This window comes from Bactrocera neohumeralis, chromosome 4, assembly GCF_024586455.1.
Source record: "Bactrocera neohumeralis isolate Rockhampton chromosome 4, APGP_CSIRO_Bneo_wtdbg2-racon-allhic-juicebox.fasta_v2, whole genome shotgun sequence".
NCBI lineage: Eukaryota > Metazoa > Arthropoda > Insecta > Diptera > Tephritidae > Bactrocera > Bactrocera neohumeralis.
Window position 1 is genome coordinate 88,020,474 of NC_065921.1, and position 15,607 is coordinate 88,036,080.

Here is a 15,607-nt window from a genome sequence, read left to right on the forward strand (position 1 = left end):
AAGCTGCGTCCTACAAAATCTTTAGCCTCACTGCAGGAGTGCTACTGAGACGAAGTTCAAATAGGACGCCTTTCATTGCAGCGATGTGCTAATGGAACATTTATGTTTCACTCTGGAGTTTGCTGAGCTCGCGCGAAGCTCATAGATCCAGCGCCAGAATGGGCAATGACAGGGAAATCCCTGCTCGCTCCGGTCCTAAAGAATTTGGCTATGGGTGCCTTTTCTTGCAAGCTCTTCTGCTTCACAATTTCCAAATTGATGGTTGGTCACTTTTGCTTGAAAGACTCTTAAGCTTAAGAAGAGTTAAACCCTGAAATAAATCAAAAGCCCTAAGGCTACGCAGGGGTATTTTAAAACAGATCAAAGTTTAGGAGGAAAGCCAAGAATGCAGTCTAGGGTTTAAAATACTAATCTATATGCGGTTGAGTCTTCGTAGCTAAGGTTAAAGCATTAGGAACTGAAGAACTTTAAGAAAGCTCTTTAAAGTGGTTCAAGGTCACACGGGTATCGGGAAGTAAAAAACTAAAACGGCTCTGGCGAAGCAATACATCTCTGACGAGCACCGGATTAATTATTTTCGAGGAATTATTGACAAGAAAAGATCGAGAGAAACGTTATTTTGCTATGTTCTTGGTACTTTAACGATTGAGGGTGTTTTTCGGGTATTTTGTGACTTCATGTATATTTAATTTTACTTCTAGTGAACAAATTCATCAAAAGTTCTTCCAACACTATTACCTATCTGTCTTGTTGGGTGGTAAAACTCGAATCTTTCATATAAACTTTCAGTTAAAGAGCTCGCTTTTACTTTTCATTTTCATACTTTCATTAAGCAAGCACTTAATCGGAAGGCGATTACGATAAGGAAAGAATTTTATCAAAAATGCCGATGACCTTAATAACCGCTTTTATTTTGAAACAATTCTCCATTCATTTTCCACTTAACTGCGCTTTAGAGTTCAAATCGCTTAATCTGCGCCCACTTTCGGACACGTGGGCGCAGCCCCTTTGTTTGCGCTGAAAATTCAAGGAACGACAACAAGTACACAATATTCATAAGAACTGAAATCAATTGATAATCGATATCGGCGTGTGTCGTGACTGTCGCCTGCGAAATTCAAAGAAAATTCAATCTCCAGCGAAAGAAAGTGAAGCGTTCAACAGCCGACGACGCCGGTGGAGTGGCGTCAGCGCCATTCACTTTCATGACACTTTTCCACTTTGAAGGAGCACCAGCTTGAACAAAATGCCTCTCCAGTCCCCAACAGCGCCTCGGCGAACACCGCCTGCCGCCGGAGCCAGCCCCAAATATCGATTACCGAGCTGTCCGAGCGCTTGAATGATGAAATGTGGGCAATGAATTATTTTTGATGAATTACTCGCAATATAAATATGAAAACGTTGCAAACGAGTTGTCGGTGCCACGAACAATAAGCGAGAGGAGAGTGTCAAAAGCAAAGAAAAAGAAGAAGGCTGCTTATCAGTTGATGGACAGAAGAAAGATAAGCAAAAAGTAAATTGAAGTGAAGTGCTCAGCAGCGGCGATGCGGCGGAAAACATTTTGTGGAAATCTAGAGCATGACCGAAGTATTTGCTGTTCGTGTAAGTATGTTTGGCGGTGCAACTGCCGGTCGACCGCTCGTCTCCTCGCCGATTGTTGACACAGCGATTGTTGTATTTGAAATTAGTTTGTTGACATGGCAAAGCAAATAACAGCGCATGCAAGTGACAGAAGTAGAATCTAGAAAATAAATAGATAAAAAACGAAGGCGAAAGCGGGAGGAAAGCAAGTCGTACGGCGAACAGAAAAACAAGAATTAAACAAACTAACACACACAGGCAAACACCGGCAGCTGATATATTTAGTATGCACTGTAACAACAACAACAATGAACGAGGAGATAGCGCGGAGTGGCGGAGAACGGCCACAACAACTGCAGCAACCGAACTTGCAAGCGACATGCACGAACTAATGCAAGTTCTGTAAGTTATGTGGGCAACTATGTAGGCAGGTAGGTTCTTTATCGCTGCACATGTGTATAAATATGTATACAAGTAGTTGAACAGCGACATTAACACGTAACATGCATAAGCCCCAACGGGTATCTCCAGCTTTTTTGTTTACTTTGCTGTCGTATTTATTTGCTTTACTCTATAACTCAACCAAACTCTAATCGGAATGGAAAATAAGTAAGAGTAAACGATAATTTAGAAAAAAATTTAATTTTGAGGCGCTCAACACTTTCTTTTTGTAATAAAACACAAAAAATAATTTAAAAAAAATCAAAAATAAAAAAAGTAATACAAAAAAAAATTAAGATAAATAAAAATATGCAAAAAAATTATAAGAAAAAATAAAACCAAAAAATGTAAAAAAAAGTATGACAAAAAAAAAAAACTAAAAAAAATAAAATAAAAAAATAATTAAACAAAACTCAAAACTAATAATGATATAAAATATTAAAATATTGTAAAAAAACTTAAATAAAATTATGAAAAAAAAATATAAAACAAACTCAAATAAATAAAAATATGCAAAAAAAAAAATGTAATTAATATAAAAATACAAATATCAAAAGTTATACAATGAATAATAAAATCAAAAAAGATAATAAAAATGAATAAAACTGAATTAAAAAACAAAAAAATAATAATAATGAAATAAAAAAAAAACACAAAAAAATATAAATAAGAAAGAATAAACAAGGAAAAAATTATAAAAAGAATATAAAAATACATATTGAAATTCATATAACAAAAAATTAAAAAAATCAGAGAAAAGTTATAATAAAACAAAACTCAAAACCAAAAAAAGAATAAGACGAAAGTTAATATACAAAAAAATAATAAAAAAAATATATATAAATTCAAATTCATAAAACATATAATGATAAAAATTAATAAAATAGAACTACAAACCAAAAAAAAAATATAAAAAGAAAAAAATAAAAATTATAAAAAAATGATTAACAAAAATATTCTAAATAAAAAAATTAAAGTCATAATACCCCCAATTACAGTTAATAAAATTTTTAACGACATTACATACACGCAACCATAAACTTTATCGTAAGTTAATGCCTGTGTGTCTTGAAAATCTTATCAACACCGCCGCCATCAGCAGCTAAGTAAAGTCTACTTAAAGGCGTTTTAATTTGCTTTGCGTGACATTTGGCGTTTGGCAGAGATTTACGAGTGAAAATATAATTTTTTATTAAAATTACACTTTTGAGGGTACACAAAATCAGCACACAGTTTGAGCTATGAAGAACGAAGCACTTTCTTTCTTGAGAAAAAAATGTATTTCGCGGGCAGTGTGTTACAAAGAGCTACTGGGGGAGCACCAAGCATATTGTTAAGAACATGGGAAGACTTCTAATACTTTCAGTATGTAGTCAAAATGTTTGAAGAATGCAAAAAGTACGCAATTAATAAGAACTGATTTGAAGTGTTTAGGCATATAATAGTTTTCGATATAAATTTAACTTAAAAATAATTTAAAAATTTCCATTAGAGCATAATATTACTTTGTAAACAAAAATATTTTAGAGATTCTAATGAAGACTTTTTCAGCCTTTTTGGTGTGTGTCCTAGCTAAACCAGGCCCAATTGTAGGCAAGATTAATTTTCATTACAAAAATTTAAAATGTTTCCTACATTTAGGGCTTTGCTGAATATGGTAAATGAAAAAAATATAAAACGAGGGAGTAGAATTCTAGCAGACAAACATATTTTAGTAGTAGTGTAGACTATAGCAGTATTTTTAGCTCATTAGGTGTGTGACTTAGCTAAAATAAGCCTAATTGTAGGCAATACTAATTTTCATTGCAAAAATATTAAGTGTTACCTACATTTTGGAAGAAGCTGAATAGGTTAAATGAAAAAGTATTGAATCGAAGTTAGAAAATGGAGTTAAAAACTATTTTTCTAATAGATTTTTTATACGAAATTTATAAAAGTATGCAAACAGTTGGGCTAGAGCAAAAAAATTGACTTATGAGGTATTTACCTGGACTTAAATTTAGAAAAAAAATATTTTTTTTTCAAATTTCGATAGTTTATACCTTTAAAAATAATATACTTTGAGCGAATCGATGTCATTAGAAGGTTCTGAATTACAGTCATTAAAGAGAATCCGTCCAGTGCATTAGTATGAGTAGAATTTTACTTTTAGACTACTCCCATAAATAAATTTTTTTTAGGCTGTCACACTAGGTGAGCCTCCTAGTGCAATAAAAATCATGAAAAAACAAAGGAAACTTAATATGTAAAAAATATTTTAAAATAAAAAAATCAAATGTTTTGATCATAACAACAACACAATGTAACAAACCGCTCCAAACAGCGCCGACACATTTAGTACACTCAAATATTTAAAATAAGATTTAATTTTCAAAACTTCATTTATCCTAATACGTAACGCGTTAACTGATTTCTTTGCTGCGCGCTGCAACACCAACAACCGTGTCACATTGTCATCAAAACTGTCTTCAAGTGCGCGCTAAGGTCGCCAAAGGGTGCAACAAATGACTGAAGGAACAATGGCACGACTGGTGAATGAAATGAAGACCTTCTGCGAATTTTCGCGGAAAATTTGAATTAAATAATGTGCAGCAGCCACAGGACCGAGGCGGCAGCAACAGCCAGTACCTTAATAAAAATTCATGACAACAACGACACAACAAAGCGACAGCCAACCAACAAACGGACAAACACCGACACGCCAAACGGCGCACACACATACATACATGCACAGAAATTCAAGTCAAACACATAACAGCCCATTTCAGACACATCAGTTGTTGGCGCAACGCACGCAACCCGGTGAGCCCTTGGCCGTATGACGAGCAGTTCGGGCGTTGCAGGGCAAACGAAAGTGTCAACTGAAATGTCAAAAATTTAAGCCGACTGCCGACTGCCAACGACTCTCGGGCTGACAGACATGCGTTGACAAAAGCAATTCAACGCTTCACACCACAACCCAAACGCTCAGTGGCACCCACGGCACGTTGTTGTTGCTGTTTTGCCTTGTTTTTTTTGTACTTTTATTGCCTTTTTGTATGTGTTGCTGTTGAAAATGTTTGTGCTGCTAAAAAATGCGTTCAGCTGAGCTCTGTGTGTGAAAGGCGCCGCCGAATATGATTGCGCTCCGCTTTGTTTGTTGCCAAAGGACATGTGGACTGACAGTAGGAGCACACGCACGCACGGATGGTGTACACACATGTGTCAAATGGTGTTTTGAGTTGCTTTGAATGTGTTTTTGAAGTGTGCGTGAAATATTTTTTACTGCTCAACTGACGAAAATAAAAAAAATTCAAAATGTGTAAAAATAAAAGCGAATCAAGTATGTGAGCACACGCACTCACCGTGGGACGGAGTTGTGGAAATGTGGAAATATTTATTCAAATTTTTAAATTTTTTAAGATTGTAGCGTTGTCTTGGCCAGTAGTCCATAACAAATTTATTGAAAATATCTCGCCAAATGAAAAAGCTTTCCATGTAAGCGCTTGCTTTTGATAGGTCACCTTGTATGGCAGCTATATATGTATATGCTATAGTGATCCGATCTAAACAAAATTTTCGGAAAATGCCTTATGCAGATTATAATACATGCTAGATTTGGTGACGATCATCAAATAAAAAATTTTTCCAAACGAGGATTTGATTTTGATCATTCAGTTTGTATGGCAGCTATATGCTATAGTGATCCGATCTGAATAATTTCTCTTAAGGTTGAACTGTTTCCTTAGGTAACTGTCTGCGCCAAATTTCATAGGGATATCTCCTAAACTGAAAAAGTTTTCCATTCGAGGATTTGATTTTTATAGTTCAGTTTGTATGGCAGCTATATGTGATCCGATCTGAATAGTTTCATCCTTTAGATAACTTCTGAACAATTTCTATTTTCCATACGAGGACTTGATTTTGACTTTGTTTTTATGCCTATATGGCAACTTGAACAACTTCTTTTCAGATTGCTTTGTTGCCTAAGGCAATAAACTGCGCCAAATTTCGTGAAGATATCTCTTAAATTGAAAAAGTTTTCCATACAAGTACTTCATTCGAACGGACAGTTCGTATGGCAGCTATATGCTTCAGTGTTCAGATTTCGGCAGTTCCGACAAATGAGCAGCATTTTAGAACAAAAACGACCTGTGCAAAATTTCTGATCGATATCTCAAAACCTGACGGACTAGTTCGACTAAATCGACTCAACTCCATACTTCGATTAGTTCTATACTTACTTTCTAGGGTCCCCAACATTTTTAGATATTAAAAACTTCGTGGGTATAAAAATGCAATAAATTTAAATAAGATTCGGAGGAAATTTATTCAAATTTAACCAGTGTCATCATCGCGCACTCATCCAAGTTGACTATCATAAGCCTGGCTTGACTGCTCAGCTGAAACTCCACGCACATGTCCCGACATTTCAAATATCAAAGACATATATTTTTGAACAGAATTTTTTGCTTTCATACACACACACTTTAAGACTTGCTTTATGGATCCATGCGAATATGGGCTTATACGTGCGTAACTGCCTCGGATTAGACACACTTGTCAAATCGTTTGCCTGGCTGACAGCGTAGCCTTCTGCCAATCGGCAGCTGCATGCCGCTGACTAACACGACTGCACATTGCAAGGCAGCGCTTCTTTATGGCGAACGCCAGTGTTGCACTTGACACTTTGGTCGTGACGTTGTTTATAAACAATTCAAGTGCCACTGACAGAGGCCCAGAAATGGCGTATTTTTAAATGAGTTCCAGTATGAACGCATTTGTATCGGCTGTCAAGGGTTTGCATGCAATATTTGCGCTAACGAGGGGGTGTATGCGTACGAGCGCTCAAATTACAAATTTTATGGGAATTTTCAATGCTGCTGCGTGCTCATACTCAGCGCTGATTGACAGACGCATTTGTTTGCTTGAAGCATTGTGATATTCGTCTGTTTTTATATTTCGCAATTTATTTAATTTGTTTTGAATAAGTTTTTTATTGCTACCACACTTTTATGCAGCGCGTTTGCCAGGCAACCAACCACTTTGTGTGCGTAGCTTGCGTCTTTTCATTGCTCCCCTATTTTTGTTTTAGAAATTCCTTGCTTTTGTGCGCGCAGCTCAAGTGCCGGTCGCCGCTGCCGACAACAATGATTTGTGTACAAATAAGATTTGTATGAATTTGTTTACCCGCAGCATATTACGCTCGTACGCTCACTCGGCATGCCACACTTGACAGTTGTAGTTGCTGTGGCGGCTAGGGAACGGCGGCGCGCTCATATGCTACACGGCTCTGTCTGTCGCAAGCAACGAACCTAATCGGCACTTGCCGCAGTGATAGTGCGCGCGCTGGTGTGTTGGTAAGCGCGTGTGTATGTGTGAGTTGAAGCCACTGTCACACCCGCTATCAGCGCCTCCAACGCCCCTTGCGCGCCGCTTGCAACGCCCAACCAACCAACCGACTTCGCGCGTATCTCATTTCATGCCGTTGACAGTTGGCAGCCTGGGAAGCCGCATAAGATGAAGAAGCTGTTTCTTTTCAGCAATCGTAAGCTACCACCAGCCCCCGCTTCCCCAGTATTGTTTTCTATAAGCCAAGCACGCCAAGTGTTGCGCTCAAGTGCAATACAACTGTGGCTTGGAAAGCATTTTGTTTGCTTTGAGTGGATATGTGTGTGTCCGCATGTGTGTGTAAGTTGTGCTTTTCTATTGCTTTTCACAGCCAGATTTTATTTTATTTTTAGTTGCTAGCTATTCTCTTGCTATTATCGTTCTACTTTATTCCAACGTCAAACCCACAACGCGCACAACACAGCAAGACATATCAAGGAAATATATGAACGTTATATAAATAAAATAGATTCGAGTTGAAAATAGAATAGAAGCTCTGAAATCTTGACAGAGCGGTAGATCATGATTTTGCGCTCTATTTTTAGCCACACACGTATATATACATACATACATATCTTTATATTGGATTGGTGTCTTTATCCTGCTACGCTTCTACATTTCAAAGTGCTCTGTGCTATTGTCGAACTTCAGTGCTATTGTCGTTTTAGCGCTAAGACTAAAAGGCGCATTTTCGTTTTTTAGTACCGCCCTACTGTATGTATGTCTTACAATCTTGAAGGCTAGGCAACGCTTTGTCGTTACCCCATTCGTTGGAAGCCCTCTATTTCTTGCAAGTTGACAGCTGAAGCCTTGTCGCAAATCACTTTCATGAAATATTAGAATTCTGGCTTACCTGAAAAGAGAGAAATGAGGAAAATATTTTAGAAATTTTGTATTGACATGCTATGTATATTTTATGTGTATATATATTTTGATGCCTTCTTAATAAGACAAAGCTGAGTTTGCCTTCAGCGGGTATAGCGGCTTTCATTACTATCAGAAATAATTCCTTTATGATTTTCGAAAATAACTGTAATTTATGCCTTCGAGCTTAAATGTAAATAATATTTTAATTAATAAAATAATGTGTAATGAAATGCAGATGGCTTGAAAGCTTTCATATTTTTTATTTCAGCAATTTTGATGAAGCCTTCTATATATAAACTTGAGCTTTACTCAAATATTTATCATAGCGCGATCTAGCGTAAAACATTTGATATCAAATTTGACAAAAAGATTTTTCTATACGGAGAGACGACAAGATTTGCGGGTTTAAAGTTTTTCAGGAGTCGTCTTTGGGGTTATCATGCGCGCTTTGAGCTTTCATATGTTTTAAGAGCTTGCATCGGTTTGCATTGTTTCGGTTTTTTGCTTTAACTAGCCACATGTAAGCTTAAATTTTACTTTAATTTGTGTCAAAGCGTCTTCGCACCAAAAACATTTTCTTTTATCAAGTTTGAAAAAACTCTTTTTAATATAGAGGATCGCCAAGATTTTTAGGTTATTAAGTGTTTTAGAATTATTATGTGGTTTTTGAGCTTTCATGTGCTATTTTGGACTTTCATGTTGTTTTTTTGAACTTTCATGTGTTTTTATTTAGCTTTTGTGTGCTTTTTTGAGCTTTCATGTGTTGTTTTCGAGCTTTGATGTGCTTTTTGAGCTTTCATATGTTGTTTTCGAGCTTTGATGTGCTTTTTCAAGCTTTAATGTGTATTTGTTTAATTTTTGTGTGCTTTTTTGAGCTTTCATATGCTTTTGTTTAACTTCCTTAAGCTTTTTGAGCTTTCATGTGCTTTTTTGAGCTTTCATGCGCTTTTGTTTTAGCTTTCGTGTACTTTTTTTTAGCTTTCATGTGCCTTTTTTTTTACCAAATTCGGGTGCCATTATTCTTCAGTATCAGAACAGTTAATTAGGTCAAGTGATAATATAATTTGTGCAAAAGTAGCATGAAATCCGTGAAAATACATAAATACCTTTATTATTGTTGTCATTTCAGTAAAGATTTATTGTCATTAATAAGTTTACTAAATCGAAAGCTTAAAACTTTACTATCTATAAAATAATTTTCGAAAGAAAAGCTGTTAAATTCTGCAAGTTTTAACTCTATATTGCAGAAGGTTGACATTTAGTTATTCAAATATTGGAGAATAGGCAAAAGAATACACTTTAAACTAAAACATGCCAGCAGCGACAGCACCGGCGGTCCGAAGCCGCCAGCGCGATCAGTGAGCTGTCAAATTCCACCCTTTTAATATGCAAAAATGCGCATAAATCGAAATAGAAAATACCAACAGGCGCGCGTTGCATGCAACCAACTATTGATGTTGCGAAGTTTTACATTTTGTTATAAATAAATACTTTTCGCGCGAATTACGATATAATAAAACTCCGGTTTACCGTACTGAGCGGCTTGCCGTCCAGTTTATTAATCATCATTTTATTCTTTACCAAAAATCTTATTTCCTAAATTTACCTGAAACCTTTATAAAAATCTTACTTGCTAAATTTACCTGAAGCCGTTGTGCTGACTTGACATTCCTCAGCATCAACGACCCGGCATATCTTATATTACAATTTTATATGTACATATGTATGTAGTTGAATCTGAAGATTCAACTTACATTTCAGACAAATACAAATATTTAAAAAATACTTGTCTTTTTTTGTGTGTCGACAAGTTTGACAGTGGTGGAGTCGTTTGACGACGCAACTCCCCCAGCGTTACTGTTTGAACTCTCCTGAGTTCTTGTATTTACAATTTTTATTTTTGTTGTTTTTTTCTTTAATATTATTACTAGGATTGCTACTACTACCATTACAATGATTATCAATGATATATTAATACCATATGATACATTTTTATGGTATTTTAATTCTGCAATTTCTTTTATGTTTTCTATATTTTTTATTGCAATATCATTGAATGTTAATTTTGGTGTGTAACTTTGGTTTAATTTTTCGGCAGGGTATATAATTGTATGAATATATTCTGTTTTATTATTTTTAAATTCTTGTTTTAAAATTTCCATTTTACAATTTACAAATTTGATTATATAGTTATTTTTTAATACAATTTTTCTGTCATCGCAGTTTTGTTTTATTACATCATTTTTTGCATCGCTTATTTCTTGTATTAATTATATTTAAATTCGCAAGTATTTGAAAATATGCAGCTTTTACTCAATTTTAGATTTTTAAATGCTTTATTTTCTACATAATCAAAATAGTTTTCGCCAATTTTTATAACGAATTTTTCTTTTTCAATAATTTGTAATTTATTTCTATTTGGCATTGGGGTTATTAATTGAATCTTAGTTTGAAAAAAATGTTCTTGGTATCTGAATTGCAAATATTATTGTATCGTTTCTGTATACTACTACTCCTACTTTTGATAATTTTAGTTTGTAAAAATCAATCTCGTATTTTTCAATTTCTTCCCTAGTTAACATACTTGGATGTACCATATTGTATTTAGCCGCCGCTATATTATTTTGTATTTCTTGAACTTTACTTTCTATGAATTTTAGTTTATTCATTTCATCATTATACAAAATTTTACTTTCAATTCTATTTTCCTCTTTGTTTATTATATTTAAAGTTTCTATTATTTGTTTCCTATCTGATTCTATAGTTCCTTTTAATAAGTTTAGTGATCTATTTAAATGTTCATTAATTACTATTTGTTTATTTAAATTTACAATGGCATTATGGCCATTTTCTTCAATAATTTTTAAATGGTTCAAAATGTCTTGTCTGTCATCATCATCCATGACTCCAAACATCCATTTATATGCTATTCCTCCTATATTTATCAAGCCTCTTTTATTTCTCTTTTTGATATTCGGTGTTATTGATGTGATTTTTGCTTTTATATTTTTTATTTCATCAAACAAAATTTCTTTATTTTCAATATTTAGTTTTTCAATATTTTCTTTAACCTGATCAACTATGTCTGCTATCTTGTTCGGATTTATAGTATGTATAACTGTACTTATTTCGTTAACTATTTCTATGTCCGCTGTTTGTATAATTGTATACCCCGCATCTTCTATTATTGGTGTAATTTGCAAAAGTGCTGTCACCAATGATATGATTATTGTTAAAAAAATAATTATTATCGTCATCTGTAAAAGTAAAAATGTATAACCGTTTTAGGTTTTGATTTAAAAAAACTTAAATTGGATTTTAGTCGCCTCTTACGACAGGCATCTCTTACCATGGGTATATTCTAGAAAGACCCCTTACCCACTGGGGTAAAAAAAATCATGTATATATATGTAGAAAAAAAAATTAAATGTTATTATCTCCATTAAATGCCCTTAGACTGAATGAATCGTCATCATCCTCATTTGGATTTTCTATGTTTGCTAATTTCATTGGTCTTTTTATATTTGCCGGATGGACGTTTTGTAAGGGAAATATTCTGAAATATGGTTGATCCTTATGCCGTACTCTTTTGTAGTTTTTAATTGGTCCTGTTTGTCTGTTTTCTATATATTCTTCTCTGTTTTGATTTAATTTGGCTATTGTTTTCTGTTTTACTGTATTTATTCTATCTTGTAATATGGATGGACAAATGTTTTCTTTGGCGTCCCTTGGAGAACATTTGATAGTTGAGTGAGATAAATGAGTGCTTTTAAATTTTCAAAGTTTCAATATATTGTGGATCTTTATATTTTATTGCCCTTTTTCAAATATTTTATCCTCATTTCTGTTATGAATTTTCGATAATATCCTGTTGTCCTCCTTTTAATGTCTCAGTTTTTGGTATTGGTAGTTTTTGCTATAATTTTATCAGTATTAGGTTGATGTTCTTTTGTTAAAATGTGTCCTAGGAATGTAGTTTCTCTTTAAGAAAACTGCATTTATCTGCCTGTATTTTTATTTATTCTTTGTAGTTTGAAAAAAATTTTTTTAATGAGTTTATGTGCTCTTCTAATGAAGTTGAAATTAATATGTCATCTAAATTAAACATATTTTATTTATATATTCCCTCAATATGTCATTCATAAATCTCTGAAAAGTAGCTGGGGCATTTTTCAACCCGAAAGGCATTCGGACGTATTCATATAGTCCTGCCGGAGTGACAAAAGCTGTTTTCTGGATGTCCCTTTCTGCCATTAAAATCTGATGGTAACCTTTTGCTAGATCTATGGTGCTAAAGTACTGTGCTTTGCCCAATTTATCTAAGATTCCTTCAGTATTCGGTAGAGGATACTTATCGCCTACAGTCAATTGGTTTAACCTCCTATAATCAACCACTAGCCTGAATTTTTGTATTCCTGAATTATCTATCTTTTTCGGTATTATAAGAATAGGTGAGCAATATCTACTGTGACTTTTTCTAATTAGATAAGTTTATTGAAATGCTTTAATAATTTTTCGATTTCCTTTTTCTCATTTGATTTTAAATGATCAAGGTTGATGTTCTTTACTTCACTTATATCTAATGAATAAACTTGCTCTTGCATAGTTTTCATATAAAATGGAAGATTCACACCATTTTTCAAAATTATTGTCATTTTTTCGATATCAATGGTTTTAACGTTTTTTTTTTAAAGGAATCATTTCCTATTAACAAATCATATGGTTTATTAAAAATTACCGTAAAGTTCTACAAATTTCGAGCTACATAGATACAATTCCAAGGAATTTTTTTTCAATTGAGGTGTCTTACTTAAAATTTCATAAATATTTAAGATACATACATACAATATTTTATTAATTTTTATTGAAGTCAGCACTTTTGCCACCTTCGCTCACTTAAATAGCGATTATTTCGAGTAGCATTAAGGATTTCGGATTGCACTTAACCCTCTCGTTCGAAAAGCAATAGGTGTGTTCGACCAGCTTCTATCCGTCTATTAATGAAATTATCACATTCACACTCGAATATGGCATTTCGTTGCCATAAACGTAACTCTTCCGTATTCATTTGAAAATTTGTTTCAGGTAGAGGTTCAAACAAAAAATCCATAATTTCCCTTAAAAGTAGCTTTTATATTTCATATATATAGTGCTATAACTTTACACACATAATCTAAGTACGCAATTTTATATTTTAAAGGAATTTTAACAAATTAACTTCTGTATCTACTGCTGCTTTTTGTTTTTCTTTTCTCGTTTGTTCGTTTCTTTTTCTAATGGTATTGTTTTTGAATTGATTGAAACATTTTACAAAGAAAGTATTGGCTTCAAATAAAACTACTACTTAAATTACTAAATTATTAGTTGAATAGTATTTTACCTTGCTGTTGGTGCTGCTCTTGCTTTTGTTAATGTTGTTGTTGTTGCTTTTTGTTAATGTTGTTGCTGTTAGAAACTTCTCTTCTCCCTGTTGATCATAAATATTTCACTTTCCCTTTGCCGCTGTCAGTAGCTTGAATTTCGTTCACCATCCTTCTCGTGGTTTTCGTCGCCGCCTTCGTTTCCGGTCAGCTCCATCACTTGTAATACTTTTCTGCACTATAGCTGCTGCTGCTGTTGTTGCTGTTGATGTTGTTGTTTTTTTTTTTTTTTTTTTTGCTGAAGATCTTGCTGCTGTCTCCGCTGTTGCTGCTGTTTATATTGCTGTTTGTTTTTTTTTTTTTTTGTTAAAGCTGCTTCTGCTGTCTCCGCTGTTGCCGTTTTAGTGTTTTCAACAGTTTTCTTTATTTTTTCTCAAAATAATTTTTTTTTTGCACTTTTCACAAATTTTTTCACTTTTTGAATTATGTTTTTGCTTTTGCTATAATTTTCCAACTCAAATGTATTATTTTGTTCTGCTTTGGGATTTATATGATTAGCTGTATCTTTGTCACTTTTCTTTTAATAATGGTACTTTTGTTTAATAATAATTTATTTAGCTTTTATTTAGCTTTTCTTTGCTAGCTGAGCGAAGCTGAGAGAGAATATGGAATCGTATCCTACCGACTGCGCCAATTACGATATAATAAAACTCCGGTTTACCGTACTGAGCGGCTTGCCGTCCAGTTTATTAATCATCATTTTATTCTTTACCAAAAATCTTATTTCCTAAATTTACCTGAAACCTTTATAAAAATCTTACTTGCTAAATTTACCTGAAGCCGTTGTGCTGACTTGACATTCCTCAGCATCAACGACCCGGCATATCTTATATTACAATTTTATATGTACATATGTATGTAGTTGAATCTGAAGATTCAACTTACATTTCAGACAAATACAAATATTTAAAAAATACTTGTCTTTTTTTGTGTGTCGACAAGTTTGACAGTGGTGGAGTCGTTTGACGACGCAACTCGCGCGCATATCAAATTTTGCATTGTTTCCCATAGTCTCTCAGGCAGATATGTCTGTCATATTTGTATGTATGTATGTATGAGTGCGCGATATGCAAATCTCTAGACAGTGTGTCAAATATGAAGTTTGCCGCTAAATTGCAACATATTACATGCGTGAGAATGTCAAATTGCCAGCATGTGTGCTTGTGTTTGTGTAAGCGCTCACTATTTCGCTGTTGTTGTATTGTGTGCGTTGAGAACTTTCTGACAGCGCGTCATTTGCATGCAACATAGCGTCACGCTGCATTGTGCGGCAACGTCAATAGCTAACCTCAATTTGCAGCCACCCAAAACAATGGCAGACACAGCGGGTATTATTCTATTATTGTTGCAGCGCATGCGATGCCACACGCTTGATTTAGTTGGGCGTAAAGCACACGCGTGTACTAAGCACATAACATCAATAGTTGGCGTAGTAATATGTATGTTGCAACATACTTAGCACTTTAATTCTTGACTTGCATTTTAGGCAAACAATTTGAGGCACAAAGCGGAGGCGGAGTACGTGCCACTTGCTGCATTTAAGCTGTTGCTGGCGACTGTGTGGCAATGTGCGCGCCATATTAAAGAGTACGCCGAAGTGGGTTGATTAAAAAGCCGCTGCCATATTGATTACCACAGGCGTTAAAGTAGTGAATTTATGCGTTGGCCTAGTTTCAGGCGCACTCATTGCTATTTTATGCAAATTGGCTGCCCTTTTGCTGCTAAACGCTACACATAGCGGTGCTTAGCGGACAGGCGCGCCTACTTCAGAAATAATGTATACATATTTATCTTTTTGTGAGTATAATCGCCATAGCAGACCCCATCCGCTATAAATCTCAATTCACGCTGTCGCATTGACCCATTTTAATTTTGGAAAATTGATTGACTGCCACTTTATAATACAATGTAGATGTTTCTGTTTTATT

The 15,607-nt window shown here is 34.3% G+C and overlaps 1 protein-coding gene and 1 long non-coding RNA gene across 2 annotated transcripts in view; both read right to left on the reverse strand.

The window, feature by feature from the left end:
* The window catches only part of LOC126755612 (uncharacterized), a 168,171-nt gene that overhangs the window by 99,245 nt on the left and 53,319 nt on the right, over positions 1-15,607 (reverse strand). The window lies entirely within an intron of this gene.
* Positions 9,785-14,659, reverse strand: LOC126755613 (uncharacterized). Its single transcript, XR_007666510.1, has 2 exons — positions 14,417-14,659; positions 9,785-9,902 (listed from the first exon to the last, which is right to left on the reverse strand). It is a non-coding gene; the product is annotated as an uncharacterized LOC126755613 (long non-coding RNA).